This window comes from Mus caroli, unplaced genomic scaffold (assembly GCF_978045245.1).
Source record: "Mus caroli unplaced genomic scaffold, Mus_caroli_1 scaffold_9, whole genome shotgun sequence".
NCBI classification, from domain to species: Eukaryota; Metazoa; Chordata; class Mammalia; order Rodentia; family Muridae; genus Mus; species Mus caroli.
The window spans coordinates 79,794,022-79,811,309 of NW_028227264.1; the positions used below are offsets into that span (position 1 = coordinate 79,794,022).

The 17,288-nt window shown below is 50.8% G+C and overlaps 1 protein-coding gene across 1 annotated transcript in view; it reads right to left on the minus strand.

Annotated features, from left to right (window-relative positions):
• Positions 1-12,797, minus strand: part of Gng7 (G protein subunit gamma 7) — a 62,872-nt gene extending 50,075 nt beyond the window's left edge. Inside the window, exon 1 of the mRNA XM_021174860.3 lies at positions 12,522-12,797. The gene's annotated coding sequence lies outside the window, so the exon portion shown is untranslated. The remainder of the gene's footprint in view (positions 1-12,521) is intronic.
• Positions 12,798-17,288: the final 4,491 nt, after the last annotated feature.

Consider the following 17,288-nt stretch of genomic DNA (forward strand, 5'->3'; position numbering starts at 1 on the left):
CGGGACCCAGCGACCCAGCCCCTCGCTGGGGGATTCTGGGTGGAGGCCTCTCGGAACAAGGTCAGTACTGGAGAATATTGAGGAGCTCCCAGTGAGCAGATATTTCTGAAACCTCCACTCAGGCCTCCTTAGCACACTCCTGCCTCAGGCTATGACCTTGGATCAGGCAGACATCAAAGACTGTCAGTGAGCTGCTTTACTGTCCAGAGGAGAGGGGACCGGCCATCCTGAGACCTGAGTCATGGAGCCGCCTTTGCCCTGCACTCCTCAATTAGCTTATTGTCCATCTATCCCAAAATGTAAAATTCATTTTAAAAGAAATGGAGAAAGACGCCGTGCTTCCAGAGGAGACTTTGAAACCGGAGCCTTTGGTTCCCATGACAGCCTCCTAACGACACTATTATATAAAATCCAGAGAAGATACTAAAAACAGAATATGCAAATTAGAGAGGGGTGGGTCCGTGGAGGAGACAGGTAGGGGAGATGGGCCCCCATGCAAGGGGGCTGTGCTGGAGGAAGCTTCCGGAACACTGAGGGTGGCTGGGGACAGCACAGTGCCCTCACGCGCGAGCCTGACTCCTGGGCCTTGTACAGCGTACAGCGTGCAGCTGGGGCTGGACTGAAAGTCAGCAGCCGCTTTACGGGTGGAAAGAAAACCAGAAGTGATGAAAGAAAGAAGCTTCTGGAATGGATTATAAGCCTATAATCTTTTTTTTTTTTTTTTTTTTTTTTTTGGTTTTTCGAGACAGGGTTTCTCTGTGTAGCCCTGGCTGTCCTGGAACTCTCTTTGTAGACCAGGCTGGCCTCGAACTCAGAAATCCACCTGCCTCTGCCTCCCGAGTGCTGGGATTAAAGGCGAAGCCTATAATCTTAGCACGGAGGAGTGGGGAGGCTGAGGCAGGAGGATTGCTGGGAGTATGAGGTCAGCTTGGGTAACATAGCAAGACTCTGTTTAAAAATAAAAACAAAGCTTGTTACAATAAATAAGCCGAATGAGGCAGACTGGGAACCCCAGCTTCTTAAATAAGAGGGTGACAAGCCCAAGGCTAGCCTCAGCACAGAGCGAGTTCAAATCCAGCCTTTGTGTCAGAAAGAAAAAGTGGAAGTGGGCCAGCGAGAGGGCTAGCGAGAGGGCTCAGTACGTAAAGAAGCTTGCTGCCAAGTCTGATGACTAAAGTTCAGTCTCCAAGAGAGGGTCTCACTCTGTAGCCCTGGTTGTCCTAGAATTCACTGTGTAATAAACTAGGCTGGACTCCACATCACAGAGATCCTTCCTCTGCCTCTGCCTCTCTGCCTCTCTGCCTCTCTGCCTCTCTCTGCCTCTCTGCCTCTCTCTGCCTCTCTGCCTCTCTGCCTCTCTCTGCCTCTCTGCCTCTCTGCCTCTCTACCTCTACCTCTGCCTCTCTGCCTCTCTACCTCTACCTCTGCCTCTCTGCCTCTCTGCCTCTCTCTGCCTCTCTGCCTCTCTCTGCCTCTCTGCCTTTCTCCCTCTCTCCGCCTCTCTGCCTCTCTCTGCCTCTCTGCCTCTCTCTGCCTCTCTGTCTCTCTGCCTCTCTGCCTCTCTGCCTCTCTGCCTCTCTGCCTCTCTGCCTCTCTACCTCTACCTCTGCCTCTGCCTCTGTCTCCTGAGGTGGGGGAGTGCTTGCCTGGCACGCATGAGGCCCTGGGTTCAAACCTCAGCATTGGAAGCAAACAGAAACGCATCGGAGCCACTGTATTCAATAGTGTGGATCTGATTAGAACTCAGAGCCCACAGGTCACATGTGGCCTTAGGTTTGCTCCTGTCACAGCCCCCAAGGCACAGTGTCCTTCACTTCAGGAGAGATGAAAAACAGGAACTTTGCCACCAAAGCCATGAGGATCTCCTCTGAGACATTGCAGAGTACACTGCCTGGCCTGCTGGTGAGTTAAGAGCCCCTGAGAGATAGACGGACAGACAGACAGACAGACAGATGGAAAGCTCACGTTTTCTCAAAGGAGCTGGAGCTCGCTCAGTGAGAGCACAGCACTCTCAGCTCATGAAGCACAAAGCCGGATCCGTTTGCAGCATATACACCCAGTGTGACGGCACTCGCCTGCCTGTCACCCCTGCACTCAGAATGACGAAGGAATTTAGGGACAGCCTGTGCTCCATGGTAAGTTTGAGGCCAGCCTGGGCTATGTGACACCCTGTCTCAAAAATCCAAAATGGGCCAAGCAGTGGTGGCACACGCCTTTAATCCCAGCACTCGGGAGGCAGAGGCAGGTGGATTTCTGAGTTCGAGGCTAGCCTGGTCTACAGAGTGAGTTCCAGGACAGCCAGGGCTATACAGAGAAACTCTGACTCTAAAAAAAACAACAACAAAATCTAAAATGGACTTTGCTTGGTCTCAGACAAGTAGATCCACCAGCAGCTCCTGCCCTCCACTGAAACGGTGATGGACTGAGTTGCCCCTCACACTCTGGCCTGTCCAGGGGTGCTCATGACCTGTGCCTGCACTGGGGACTCACAGCACTGAGCTACTGGCCCTGGCTCCACAGGGCTAGTTTTCCACAAAAGGCACTCTCGTTGCAGAGTCACCGTTCCCTGGGGTCCCTCCTCCTCTTGGGCTCTGCAGGGTGTGAGCAGAGTTCCTGGCCCCCTCTTAGTCAGGCCAATGACACTGCCCCATCCTCCATTTGTGGCAATCTGAGTCTATCTGTGTCTGAGGTTTCAACACTCAGCATTATGTTACCAAGCCTTCCAGGGCTTGACGTACGATGTGATCCTGACCGCCACCTTGATTTCTGGAGAGAAGAAGGCTGTCAAACCTCCCGTCACCCCAGAGGCTGTGGGCTCTAATCTTGAGCAGCAGGGAACTGTGTGCACGTGTATATGTCCTTCACATCCAGCCTGCTGAGTTGACTGTGGGCCCCGCTGTCCAGGACTCCTCTGAGGTCTAGAAACTGCTGTTGGAGGGCTATCTGTCCTACAGGGACAGAGTGGCCTGGCCCCAGGGCCATGAACTTGAGATCAGCCCCAGGCAGAGCTGGAGAGATGACTCGGTGGTCCAGAGCACTGATTGCTCCTGAAGAGGATCCAGTTCAGCTCTCAGCACCAACGCATCGCTAACAACTGACTGTAACTCAGTTCCAGGAGACCCAATGCCTCCTGGCCACTACAGGTACTGTATGCAGCACAGACAGACATGCAGGCAAACAACCATGCACAGGAAATAAAAAGAAATGTATGCTGCGTCTATATGTACATATATATACGTATGTAAATATATGTAATATTAAAGAAGGGTTGGGGCTGGGGCTCCGTGGTAGAACATTCCCTCAGTATATGTGTTGCCTGGGGTCCCAATTCCCCACATGAGGTCCAAAGCACCTCTTTCTTTTTCACGTGGGACATTTGAAGTTCAGGGATGTTATGGGCTCATCACGATGAAAGTCACCGCCAAAAGATGCCATCCAGGTGGCTGTCCTTTCTTGCCCTATCTCAAGACACCCAGCCCCTGTCCCTCACCCTGCTCCAGAACACAGGTAATTGGCTGAAAGAGACACAGGGTGCACACGCAACACCCAGCACTCGGGAGGCTTAAGCAAGCATATCAGAAGTTCAAGGCCAGCCTATAAGAGACTCTATCTCACTTCCTGTATGCTCATCCCTTAAAGCCAGTAGAGTTCAATAAATTACCTGGTGAACTTCCCTCTAGATAGTCACCTCGAGCAACCCTTCCTAAGTGAAAACAGCATCGGGTGACATTTCTGGAAGCATTGGAGGACTCTGGTCACACACAATAGCCCAATTGTGCGGCCTGGCAACACGGAAAATTGGCCCAGCATCAGCGGGGCACCCAAAGAAGAAGAACTGATAGCGATTCTAAATCCAGGTCTTTCAAAACCTTTTCAGATCTGTGTTTTTCGAGGGTAGATTTGGCTCTCAGGCTCGTATGAGTCAGCTAACACCCTGTAACACACAGCACCGATAGTGTGGACCAAGAGGCCTTGCTGTCTGTCATATCATAGCTTGCCAGGGAGGGCCTCTCCAGTGATTCCCCCTGGATGCCATGACATCACCCCAGCCCAACACCTATCCAGCAACCCCAAAGAGCCCAAACAGACCTGCTAACTGTACTGGTGTCCTAACCCAAGAGATCATGCTACAATAGGCAACAAATGTTTAAATGTGGGCTGCTGGTGCTCTGTTACACAGTGCTGGCTGAGTGATACAATCTGTCATTCAGTGGGATGCTGACAGTGCTGTTACACAGTGCTGGCTGACTGATACAGTCTCTCATTCAGATCCACCCTTGTGAGACTGCAATCCTTAGTGGCAGTCCAGAATACATAAAGAGCTGCCCACATGTCCTTACTTAGTATCCTTACTCTTCAGAGAGTTTCTCTACTTAGCCAGGCTTGAAAATTGAGCATTTTTGAGAACTCTGTTGGTTAGAAAATGACACCATGCTGTTATATATACTGTGACACTCCTCTTAAAACAGAAGTATGCTAACACCTCCCCGTCTGGTTGAGATGAGAATAGGCTTTTTAAAAATCTGGAGTTTTACACACTTGGGGACAGTCACACTATCACACGTAGAAAGTGCTATAGAGACTACGTCAGACTGTGCGCAGCTGCAAACCATTTACAAAACCTTCAATGAATCATTCTCAGACACAGTCACAAGCACAGAGGAAACACATCATCCCCTCCCCCAAAACACAATCAACGTGGCCATACCCTTCTGGAACACAACACGCCCAATTTAGCTGTGCCGTCATCCATTCAAGCAGCAAGCGCCTGGGCTGTGGGAACCTGGCTGTGTGCAATCACTGAGCTCAAGAAAACACTAGAGCTGGGTGTCCTGGCGCACACCTTTAATCCCAGCACTCGGGAGGCAGAGGCAGGTGGATTTCTGACAGCGCTCACTTCATCCATGGGTGAACCCATAGATCAATCATAGCCAAATAGGCTGTCAGGAGGCAGAGCCTGGATGGAGGGAGTGGGCTGTGAAGGAAGTATCTGTCTCCATCACAATAGAAGCCAAACAGACTGAGAGTCCTGAAGCCCCGAGGAGACCTCTTAGCTGTCTGTCTCAGGCTCGGCACAGTGACTAATCCACACTAAGCCCCCTGTATCCTCTCCATCCACAGCCTTTCCTGGTGCCCCTCCTGGGTAGATGCCCACAGCCCCACAGCTCTGGGGGACCGCAGAGTGCTGACAGTGCCGATCCTGCACCCCTGAGACTGTGACTCCACAGCTGAAGGGGCTGATTTTCACAAGGGACACTAGGGAGACACACTCAGACGTAGAGATCTCACATTGATGTCCCCAAAGCACCCAAAGTCTCTCATTCTTGAATCACTGACAGCTCTGAAGAGAAGGAGACAGATCTGTGTCACTGCCCGAGAGGAAACAGGGCCACTTAATTACTTCTCTAACCGGGCTGCCCAGGATCCTGGTCTGCCTTCTGGATCAAGGGTGAGCCTGTCCCTATAGATGTGTGACCAGGGATATTGTTATCACTCTGGGGATCTCCTGGCTCAGAGTGGGTCCTGAAGGCAGAGTCAGTGCTCAGTACCCTGCAGGGTCTGAGATGCCCACCAGGCATTAACATACCACAGCCTTAGGCCTTAGCTGAAGTCCAGGCCTTCCATCACAACCCTCAGCCTCCACCAGGTCACCTTCCCTGCCCCAGAACCCACAGGATCCACTGACAACCCCTCCAGTTTCTAAAGGAGTCAGCTGAGACCAGTTACAGCTTCTGCCACTGGGTCCTTAATCCTGTCACTGGTTTAATAAATATTAACACATTAGATAAACAATAGTCATATAAGCTTATTACAGGGGCACAGTTTCAGTCTGTAAGAGTAGCCCAGGCTAGCCTCAAACTCAGAGACCCGCCTACCTCTGCCACCCGAGTGCTGGGACTGAAGGCCTGGGCCATGAAACCCATCATATATTTTCCTTCCTTTCTACCTTGCCCTCACAGATCCATTTCCTGTGAGCACAGTCGCTATCCCCTCAGGCCTCCTCTTCACTTCCCTGTCAACTTCCTTCCAGTGACCCTGAAATCATCTGCAGTCTCCTGCTTGGACATTTCCTCTCATGAGGTCACACCGTCAAGTAGCCTGGGTTTCTCCACCAGGCTGACCAGCCAGTGAGGCTCCTCTTCTAAGAATCTTTTAAAATTTATTTTATGTATGTGATTGCACTGTCACTGTTTTCAGACACATCAGAAGAAGGCATCAGATCCCATTACAGATGGTTGAGAGCCTGTTGCTGGGAATTGAACTCAGGACCTCTGGAAGAGCAGTGAGGTGCTCTTAATCACTGAGCCATCTCTCCAGCCTGTCTTGCCCCCTTCTAATGCTGGGGTCACAGACCTGTGCATTCACACCCAGCCTCTACACAGGTGCTGGGGATTTGAACTTAGCTCTTCACATGTACAAGTCAGGTGCCCTTATGCACTGGGCCGTCTCACCAGACCTCAGGACCCGCTTTGCTGGTACAAAGGCCTACAAGCCTCTAACTTGAGGGACACTGGAGAGGAGAGTCCTGTGCACGGCCACAAGGGCCAAAATCGCAGCAAGACAAACTGACTGCCACATAGTCACTCCCATCACGGTGACACAATGCAAGCAGAGACAGACATCTGGAGCTGGCTGGCTCCACAGAAGTAGGGCACAGAGGACAGAGGGGAACTCGAGCCTGAGGTTGAGACTTGGGTGGATAGCCTGGGTTAGATCCATTCCCATCTTTACAGAGACCCCAAAGCTCCAAGCCACCTCAAAAGACCCACTGATGTACAAAGAAAACTCTAAGGGGTACAGAAGATGCAATCTGTGGGTTTGATGGTGGCTAATGGCCCCTCTGGCTAATGGCCCCATCCTTCAGTGTTCTCAGACCAAGAAAGATAAAAACACTCACCCTTAAAAAAATAAACAAAACCAATCCTGTATACATGGTTCCAGCATGGAGTGAGGACAAAATAGCCTGCAGGAAGAAATGGCCCTAAAACAAGCTCAAACGCATGAGCGAACCCACACAACCAGGGCTCCACACACAATGGAAGAGTATCAGGCTGGAAATCAGCACCAACTAGGCCCAGGAAAGTGCCTCAAAACACCCCAACTCATGATGCTAGTACCATACCCGACCACTGTGAGCTGACATGGAGGAGACTGGGAATCTCAGGGGGCTCTGGCCACATCTTTTACCTGGCCAAGTAGTACTCCATCTCAAACTCCTCCTTGGTCCTGTTCCTGGGCCCCAGGCCCCCTGAGAACCCAGACCCACTTCTCTGCCCCAAAGCAATTATTTTATTGGGTTAAAAATATTGTTTTGCATGTATGTCTCTGGCTCTCACAGTGCTGGGGTCACTGGTGGCTGTGTGGCCATGCGTGGCTTATTATGAAGGTTCTTGAGATTTGAACTCAATGTTCATGCTGGAGCAAGACCCATGGAGCCTCTCTCTTCTGGGTTCTCAGACAGAGTCTTACCATTGTAGTTCAAGCTGGCACTGAACTCATGATCCCCCTGCCTCAGAGACCCAAGTGCTGGGATGACAGTCAAGTCAATGCCACATACCTAGTGTGTCCCTTAGGTGCACACACACACACACCACACATCATACACACACACACATACCACACACACACCACACATGTACATCACACACACCACCCCCACACACACACACCACATGCACATCACACACACATGCTATACACACACATGCACACCAGACATTATACACACACACATACCACACACACCACACATCATACACACACATACCATACACACACACCACACCACACACACATGCACGCCACCCACACACCACATATCATACACACACACACACACCACACATGCACATCACACACACCACCCCCCCACACACACACACCACACATGCACATCACACACACATGCTATACACACACATGCACACCACACACACCACACATTATACACACACACATACCACACACATCATACACACACACATACCATACACACACACCACACCACACACACATGCACGCCACCCACACACCACATATCATACACACACACACACACCACACATGCACATCACACACACCACCCCCCCAAACACACACACCACACATGCACATCACACACACATGCTATACACACACATGCACACCACACACACCACACATTATACACACACACATACCACACACATCATACACACACACATACCATACACACACACCACACCACACACACATGCACGCCACCCACACACCACACATCATACACATACACATACCACACACATACATGCACATCACACACACACACACACACCATACATACACACATGCACGCCACACACACACCACACATCATACACACACATATACCACACACACCACACAAACCACACACATACCACACACACACCACACACACTACACACTCATCACACACAGACACAAACACACCCATACACACCATACACATACACACACACATGTACACCACACACACACATGCACACCACACACATGCATGCACACTACACACACTACACACACACACCATACATACCACACACATATACAAACACACCACACACACACCACACATACAACACACACACACACACCACATACACACCACACATATACACCACACACACATCACATACACACACCACACACAAACACAAACACACACACACACACACCATACAAGCACACAGCTGTCCAATCACATGATCTGGGACTTGGCACGGGTCCTGGGGTTGAGAGCAGACTCACAATGTGCCTTTGTTGGGCTGGGAGGAAGGAATGCCCTCAGAGCAGAGCAAGAGGAGCAGGAAGCTCTGCTTGGCTGGGGATGGGGCACGGAGGAGGCAGTGGGGTGTTAGTCAGGGGTCTCAGGAGGGCCACCGAGGTCCTAGTGAGACTAGGAAACTGATCTGCGATCTGTGTGTCAGCTGTTAACCGGCTAGACCCAGCAAGAGGACAGGCTCTGAGCTTGGGGGCTTTGGGATGAGAAGGGCCCGCCCAGGGGAATGGATAAACTCACACCTTCACCCTCAGAAAGAACAAAGAAGAAAGCCTAAGTTCAGTACAGTAAGCCAATATGACCAGGACAAGCTCACTTCAACGTAACAATTCACAACAAAAGTCGGAAGCAGTCGGGCGGTGGTGGCACACGCCTTTAATCCCAGCACTTGGGAGGCAGAGGCAGGCGGATTTCTGAGTTCAAGGCCAGCCTGGTCTACAGAGTGAGTTCCAGGACAGCCAGCGCTACACAGAGAAACCCTGTCTCGAAAAACCAAAAAAAAAAAAAGTCAGAAGCAGTCCAGGTGTCTACAAATGGATGGTGTAAATATGGCATGGTCAGTCCACACAGTGGAATACCACACAGCAGTGAACAAGAGCCAGGCTCTGAGGAACCGAAGGAACTGGAGCTCAGTGAGAGACCAGGGCATAAGGTCGCACAGCCTGAGACTCCATGATGGGAATGTCCAAATCAGGAGAACCGAGAGTCTGGAAGTGCATCTGTGGACACTGGGTGGGGGTGGGGGCGAGCGGGGGCCAGGTGGGGCGGAGAACGTGGCATTAGCCTGTCATCTATGGATCATGGCTGCACCCGGAGATGAGCTCAGGAAAACCCTGAATTATTATGCTTAAAATGTTGAATTTTAAAATATGCAAATCAGAACCGAATTTAAAACATGAAAAGCGATCAGATTATCCCCTTTCCCAAGTCCTCAGGAAGAAGTTGGCAGCCGTTTTAGAAGGCTCTCCGATGTCCCATCCTGGACCCTGTCACCAACCCCCACCAGCAGAGGAGACTACGACAGGACTGGTTTCCCAGGAGCCAGGGAGAAAGCGGCCAGACCATGGGGGTGGGGGGCGGCGGCCAGGGAGCAGGCTGAGGTGTCTCCTACTCAGTCACAAATGGCAGCTTTTGCCTCCCAGTGGGGGAGTGGGACAGGAGGCAACAGAAACAAGTCCTCTTTCCTGGCCTTGGTGTCACAAGAACCTGGAATTGCCAGGGTCAGCCATTAAAGGGCTCAGACATGGGACAATCTTCCACGGAAGAAAAGCAAGTCAGCGGTGACCTACCAGGCTGCTGTCATATAGTCACACCAGCCAGAGAGGAAACAAAAGGGTCAGGACTTTCAGCCTGTGTCAACCACAGTGGCTGTGGGAGCTGTTCTTTCTAGAAAGTTCCAAGGTCTCCACCAATCCCCACAGTGACAGGGTCTCGCTGTGTAGCCCAGGCTGGCCTCAAACTCACAGAGATCCACCTGCTCCTGAGATTATAATATATTCTTGAGGTCCTGGGGACAGCACCGGGGGCCTGGTGCATGCTGGGACAGGTCCCCAACCCAGTGAGCATCATTCCAGTCACTATTTCTAGACACAAAGAAAAAACCTGCGACAACACCTTGGCGGGCGGGGGCAGTTTTCCTGTTACTACTTGGTGTGCCAGAGCACAAAACAAGTCTGTGCTGTGGAGACAAAGATTAGCCGCCCCACTGAGTGTTCTTCGCCTGGGCACACTGGACTCACTAGGGGACCCCCGAGATCCTTCACGAAACAAACTGTGGGTGAGGGCGATGCAGGCTCAATCACTCACAATTTCAAAGTCACACAGAACTGAGTGTGAAAGTCACTCCATTAAGCTCAACACTCAGGAAGCAGAGGCAAGGGGAGTTCCAGGCCAGCCTAGGCTACACAGTGAGACCCTGTCTTCAAAGGAGGAGGAGGGAAGGAGGAGGAATGAAGGAAAAGAAGAAAGAAAGAGAGAAATGAAGGAAGGAAGAACAGCAAAGCAAAAGAAATCAGAGTGTGAGCAACCTTCATAGGGCCAAGTGTGGTGACCCATACCTGTCCTGCCACTCATGACAGAGACAGGAGGATCAGGAGAGAGTTGGAGGTAGCTTGGGCTACAGGAGACCTTGTCTTAAAAACAGAACAGATGAAGCCACCTGGAAGAACTAAGCATCCTAACAAATGCCTTGTAATCCCAGCATTGTAGAGCCTGAGGCAGGAGGATGGACATGGCTTCCAGCCCTAGTGCCTCACTGGGGGATTCTAGGCAGGTGCTCCACCCCTGGGCTCTATCCCAGTCCACATCCTTCCAACCTGGCTGCATAGATCTCAGGCAGTTTTTCTGGGCTGTGGACGCTGGGCCTGTTCATTCTCTGTGGGACACTATGGGCCCTGCAAGGCACTGTGCAGTCTTAGGCTCCACACTGCATGCCAGGACCTCCTCCCTGATTTGAGGCAGTTACACATGTCCCTAGATGTCACCCAGTGTTCCCTGCACAGCAGAGTCACCCAAATTCAGAGACAATCTTACACTAAACTGCAAGCTGACTGTGGTGTTTTTGAGACCACTCTGCAGTCGTGGCTGTCCTGGAACTCACTATGTAGCCTAAGCTAGCCTCAAACTTTCCATTTTTCTGCCTCAGTTTCCTAAGGACTGGGAGAGCATGCCTGCCACCACCAGGGTAGAGATTCCCATTTGCACCCCAGGATGGCATGGTGGGAGTCAAGGGGGGTTCCTCGAAGTCTTTCTGTGACAGCTTGCACCAGAATGGCCTTAACACATACCTTCCCTGGCAGATACTGCAGGGAGCCTACCCAGGGCTATCTGCTCTGCCCTCATGGGGAGGCAGGGGGTTCTGAGGGACAGCAGGTAACAGATCAAAGCAGAGTCCCAAAGCCACTGAGAGCACTAGAGCTGTCTGCAGCTGCAAACCGGTGAACTTGGTGCCTGGTTCCCTGACACCTGGCAACAGTTTCAGTGCTATAACAGGAGGTCCCCCCCAGCCAGCCACAGTCACCCTCTCTCCAACCTCGCCCCTACCCCCACCCTACTCCCACCCCACCCCACCCCCGCAGTGGAGAGCTTCCCACACACCTTAACACTATTGCCCCTAACACTCCCACAGGAAGTTTCTGAAACAGTCAGTCAACACTGGAGCCTTGTGCACCCCAAGGTCTAAGCCTATGTACCCTGAGTCCCTGAGAGGGACACACAGGTACCTTCCCTCTGCTCTATGTCTTTGTCTCTAAGGTGTTGGTACTGTGTGCAACCAAACAGCAAACAGGTAGTGCCCCACTCCTCCCTGACTGCACCCCTCTTCTCCCTGACTGAACTCCATTCTTCTCTGTCTGTACCCCACTGTTGTCTGACTTCACCTCACTCCTCCTTTATTGTACCCCACTTCTCCTGACTGTACACCACTCCCCTGACTACACTACACTCCTGTCACCTTACCCCATACCTATCTGACTGCACCAAACTCAGTCTTGTATGACTGTACCCCACTCCTCCCTAATTGACTGCACCCCACTCTTCCATAACTGACTGCCACCCATGCCTCCCTGATTGCACCCCACTCCTCTTTGACTGCACCCCAACTCTCTCTGACTGCACCCTACTCTTGTCTGACTTCACCACTTCTCTGGGCTGCCCCCATCCTCTCTGAGGCAGCCCACTCCTCCCCGATACACCCCGACTCTCTTCGGCATGCGGAGCTCACCTGCCTCCAGCCAGTGTCTCAGCAGCCGCACAGCCAAACGCACCGCGGGGCCTAGAGAGGGCTCTTCCATGGGGCGGGGTCTCCCGAGATGAGGGCGGAGCCTCTGTAGCATTCGGACCAATCAGAAGCCAAGGTGGCGGAGGTTGGTCCAGAGGAGGAGCCTAGGGCCGACAGTCTGGTAGGCTTAGCCTTGGGGGCAGGGCGGGGCTTCGGGCTCGAGTGGGCGGGCCAAACCCAGGAATGGCGTCTCCACGGGCCATTCACTAGCTGGAGGGCGGGGTTATGCGTCTAAAGATTGGCAATCAATGGTGCAATCAAAGGGGCCTCTCTGAGGAGAAGCTGCTTAACGTTAGGCCTGTACTATGTCAGGCTTTGTTTTGTTTGGATTTTCGAGTTTATTTTATTGGCGTGTATTCATTGTACGGTATAATGAGTTTCATTATGACGTTTGCATACATTTATATCCCATATTGTGATAATATTCATCTTCCGCTGAGCATCATTTTAGCAGTAAGAAAACACCGACCAAACTCCCCATCTCAGCCTAGCTCTAACAGAACAGCAAGGGCCAGTCAGAAAACCCCATGGGAGCCAGGGACAGGAAGCTCCCTAGTGGTTTTCAAGGAACGAGTTTGAATCCCGAGCAGGGACCCAGGATAGAGAGGAACTATTGATTTTTTATTTGCTTGTTTATCATTTCTGTATTCTGATGTTCATCTCCGGTTTTTCCTATTCTCTCTGTTACTTGGCTTTTTTGGCTTTTGCAGTACTTGGCTTGGGTTATAACTTCAGCCACTTATTTATATATTTATTTTTAAGACAGGGTCACAGTAAACCAACCAGGCTGGCCTTGAACTCACCGTGCAGGAGAGGATGACTTTGACTCTCTAGTGGGGGCAGTGGCACCAGGGACTCATGCTGGAAGCCCCAGCCCATGGATCTGCATTCTCTACAAGTTTTCTTGGTGACCTCAGAGACATCTGGAACATCCCTGCAGGTAACAGCCATCCCAGGGAAAGACCAGTGCAGCCCCTGGGTGGGTGACCTCAGGATTCTGGTGTGGACTGACATTCTGTGACTGGCAATCTACTGGCTCGGCTCCCTGGACTCTTGTCATTCCTGAAGGAACCTGGCTATCATACACACACACATCCACACACATACATGCACCCACATATGAATGCCCCCACCACAGACATACACAGACAGGCACACACATGCACATGTGCTCACACACACAAACACGCACAAACACTGCACTTTATATTCAGAGAAAGCCCAGGACCTTTGCACTTTATATTCAGAGAAAGCCCAGGACCTTCCTACAGTGTTCTTCCCTGGCACATCCCATCCAGGCTGTCCCCAGACCCTACTACTGTAGAATCAGGAGTCACTGTTTGTGGTTCACCTGGTAGATGCAGAGTTGGGCTATCTTCCAGCACTTGAGAAGATGAGGCAGGAGGATTGCCCCAAGTTTTAGGTCAGTTTGGGCTACATGGTGAGTTTGAAGCCACTGTAGGCAACATGAGACCCTGTTTCAAAAACCAACTAATGCTGGAGAGTCGGCTCAGTGGTTAAGAGCACTAGCTGCTCTTCCAGAGGACCCGGGTTCAATTCCTAGCACCCACATGGCAGCTCACAACTGTCTCCAGGTTCAGGGGATCTGACACCTCCACACAGATATGCACACAGGCAAAACACCAGTGCACATAAAATTTAAATAAGTAAATAAATAAATACAAACACTAAGAGGGGCAGGTGAGATAGCTCAACAGGAAAAGTATCTGCCTCCAAGCCTGAGAGCCTGAGAGAATCAAATCTCCAGTAAGGCTAGACCACTGTGTCCTCTGACTACCACACACATACTGGAGCGTGTGTACACGTGCACACACACACACACACACACACACACACACACACACACAAATTTCCCAAATGTAATTCAAAACAAGATCCACAAAAATTACCCTTTTGTGGCAAGTGATTGAGTCTAAGTAGATCCAGAAGACCGCACTGAGCCCAGAGACCACCAGGGGGAGCGCTAGAGCTGCCCGCCCTGGTCACACCCCCTTCCCCTAGGTCCAGACCTTGTCACCCTGACCTACCTAGACTCTTTCATTTCCATGATTTACATTGTTTTGTTTTATTTTTTTCCAAAACTATTCGTATTTATTTTGTGTGTAAAGATGTTGTGCATGCATGTGTCTGTGTCTCACTCGTGTGTGTGTGTGTGTGTGTGTGTGTGTGTGTGTGTGTGTGTATGCAAGTGGTCTGCGGAGGCCAGAAGAGGGCATCGGATCCTTTGGGACTGGGTGCTGGAAATGAAACCCAGTTCTCTGGACGAGCAGTCAGTGTTCTCTACTGCTGTGTTGTCTCTCCAGCCTTGTTTGTTTGTTTGTTTGAAATAGTGACTCACTGTGTAGGCAAGGCTGGCCTCCAACTCACAGAGATTCACCCATCTATTTACCTCCAAGCGCTGGAATTAAAGGTTTGGCTGCCACAAGTCAGCCTGTTTCTATGACTCTTGTTGTCTTAAAAGCCATTATGCATATTTTAAAAACAAACAAACAAAAAATTGAGCTGGGTCAGCAACACAGTTTGATGTACAGAAGCACTTGTGACTAAGTCTGAAGACTTGAGTTTGAGTCCCAGGAGCCACATGATGGTAGAACACAGACTGCTGTGTGCGGTCAGAGGACCTACACACACAATAAATAAATAGACAGAAAAATAAATGTTTAAATGTTTAAAAAAAATCATCATGGCCAGGCAGTGGTGGCGCACGCCTTTGATCCCAGCACTCGGAAGACAGAGGCAGGTGGATTTCTGAGTTCCAGGCCAGCCTGGTCTACAAAATAAGTTCCAGGACAGCCAGGGCTATACAGAGAAACCCTGTCTCGGAAAAAAACAAAATAAACAAATAAACAAACAATCAAATAAATAAATATTATCATGTATGCCATGATCACGCACACATAACCTTTTAGCAGTCAGGAAACGGAGGCAGTAGGATTGCTGTGAGTTTCAGGCCAATTTGAGCCACAGAGTGGGACTGTCTTTTTTTTTTTAAGATATTTATTTATTTATTTATTTAATGTATGTGAGTACACTGTAGCTGTCTTCAGGCACCCCAGAAGAGGGCATCAGGTCCCTTTTTACATTACAGATGGTTGTGAGCCACCATGTGGTGCCTGGGAATTAAACTCAGGACCTCTAGAAGAGCAGTCAGTGCTCTTAACCGCTGAGCCATCTCTCCAGCTCCAGAGTGGGACTGTCTTAAACTAACACAAACTGGTTTTTTTTTTTTTTTTTGAGACAGGTTCTCACAAATGCACCCCAGGCTACCCTCAGATTCACTGTGTAGCCAGGAGGACTGGCTGCTCCACCTCCACACGCATGTGTCTCTGTGTGTGTGTGTATGTGTGTGTGTGTTTGTACATGAGACATCACATGCAGGTTATACAGAACAGAAACGGCATCCAGAGCTTCATCCACACCAGGAGAGACACAGCCAAATTTCACCTATTATTATACGAAAGATAAATGCAGCCTTTCTTTTCCAGTTCTGGGCATAAAGTCCATGGCCTCATATGACTTAGGAGAGGCTCCAGCCCCTCGCTGGAGGATTCTAGGCAGGCTCCACCCTTGACCACGCTCTCATCGCCCCTCACTGGAGGATTCTAGGCGGGGCACCATCCATGACCACGCCCCCAGCCCTTGGGATGTAGGTATTTTTTATGTATTTATTTTTCCTTTGTTTTTGTTTTCTCTCTTCTTGTTCTTTATTTCTAAGTGCTCTGTGAGGTTTATATTTTTATTTTGTTTGTTGTTTGTTCACGTATGTTTGTGCCTGAGTGTGGGCACTGGCTGATATGCCATGGCAGAGGCCAGTGCAGGGTGCTGGTGTCCTCTTTGGCTCTGCCTATTTCTTCTAGTCAGGGTCTCTCTCTGAACCTGGGTCTCATGTTTTCTATCCTAGGCTAAAAGGAGGGTGTTGCTTTGTTCTTGGCTCCCTTGGCTGGGGTTACAGGAATCCTGACTTGTTTCCTGGTGCTAGGAATTGAACATTGGTTCTCTGCGAGAGCTGCAAGCATTTCTAACAATTGGGCCACCCCTCCAGCCCTAGTTTCTGTTGGGATTCCTGGCAATGTGCCTCCCTATGCAGCCTCCCATGCTGGGATTCGAGGCAGGGGTGGCCATGCTCAGTTGTACATGACTGAAGGTGGAGGGGCTGAGAAGGCAGGCACCCTGGTGGGTGCACACTGTGGCCGAACCTGGGCTCCAGGTCAGAGCTGGGGATACTGTGGTGCTTTTTACACACAGTGAATGGGTGAATGAATGAATTAGTGAGTGAATGAATGAGCTCAGCCAATCTGTCCTTTAAATGGCAGAGGGCAGCCTGGGAAGTGGAAGGACTGGGTGGGAATCAGAGAGGCTGAGTAAAAGACTGAGCCCCTGGGGCAGGATCCAGGGAGGCCAGTGAGGCCTGCATAAGGAATGGACACTGTGTTCATGGCCCGTAAGCTTGTCTGTGACCTTGGCTGTGACACCCACTGCATCCCCCCTCCCCATGTCCCCCACGCCTACCCTCCATTTCCCGCCCTCAGCTGCAGCAGGCAGCTTACAGCCCCACAGAAGCCACGTGTGGCACAGGGGAGGCAGGATCCACGTGTTTATTGCAGGAAGACAAGGTCTACGAGAGAACGGTACACAGACCCCACATGGGATGGGGCTCCCACATGCGGGGGGCAGGGGTGGGTCACAGCA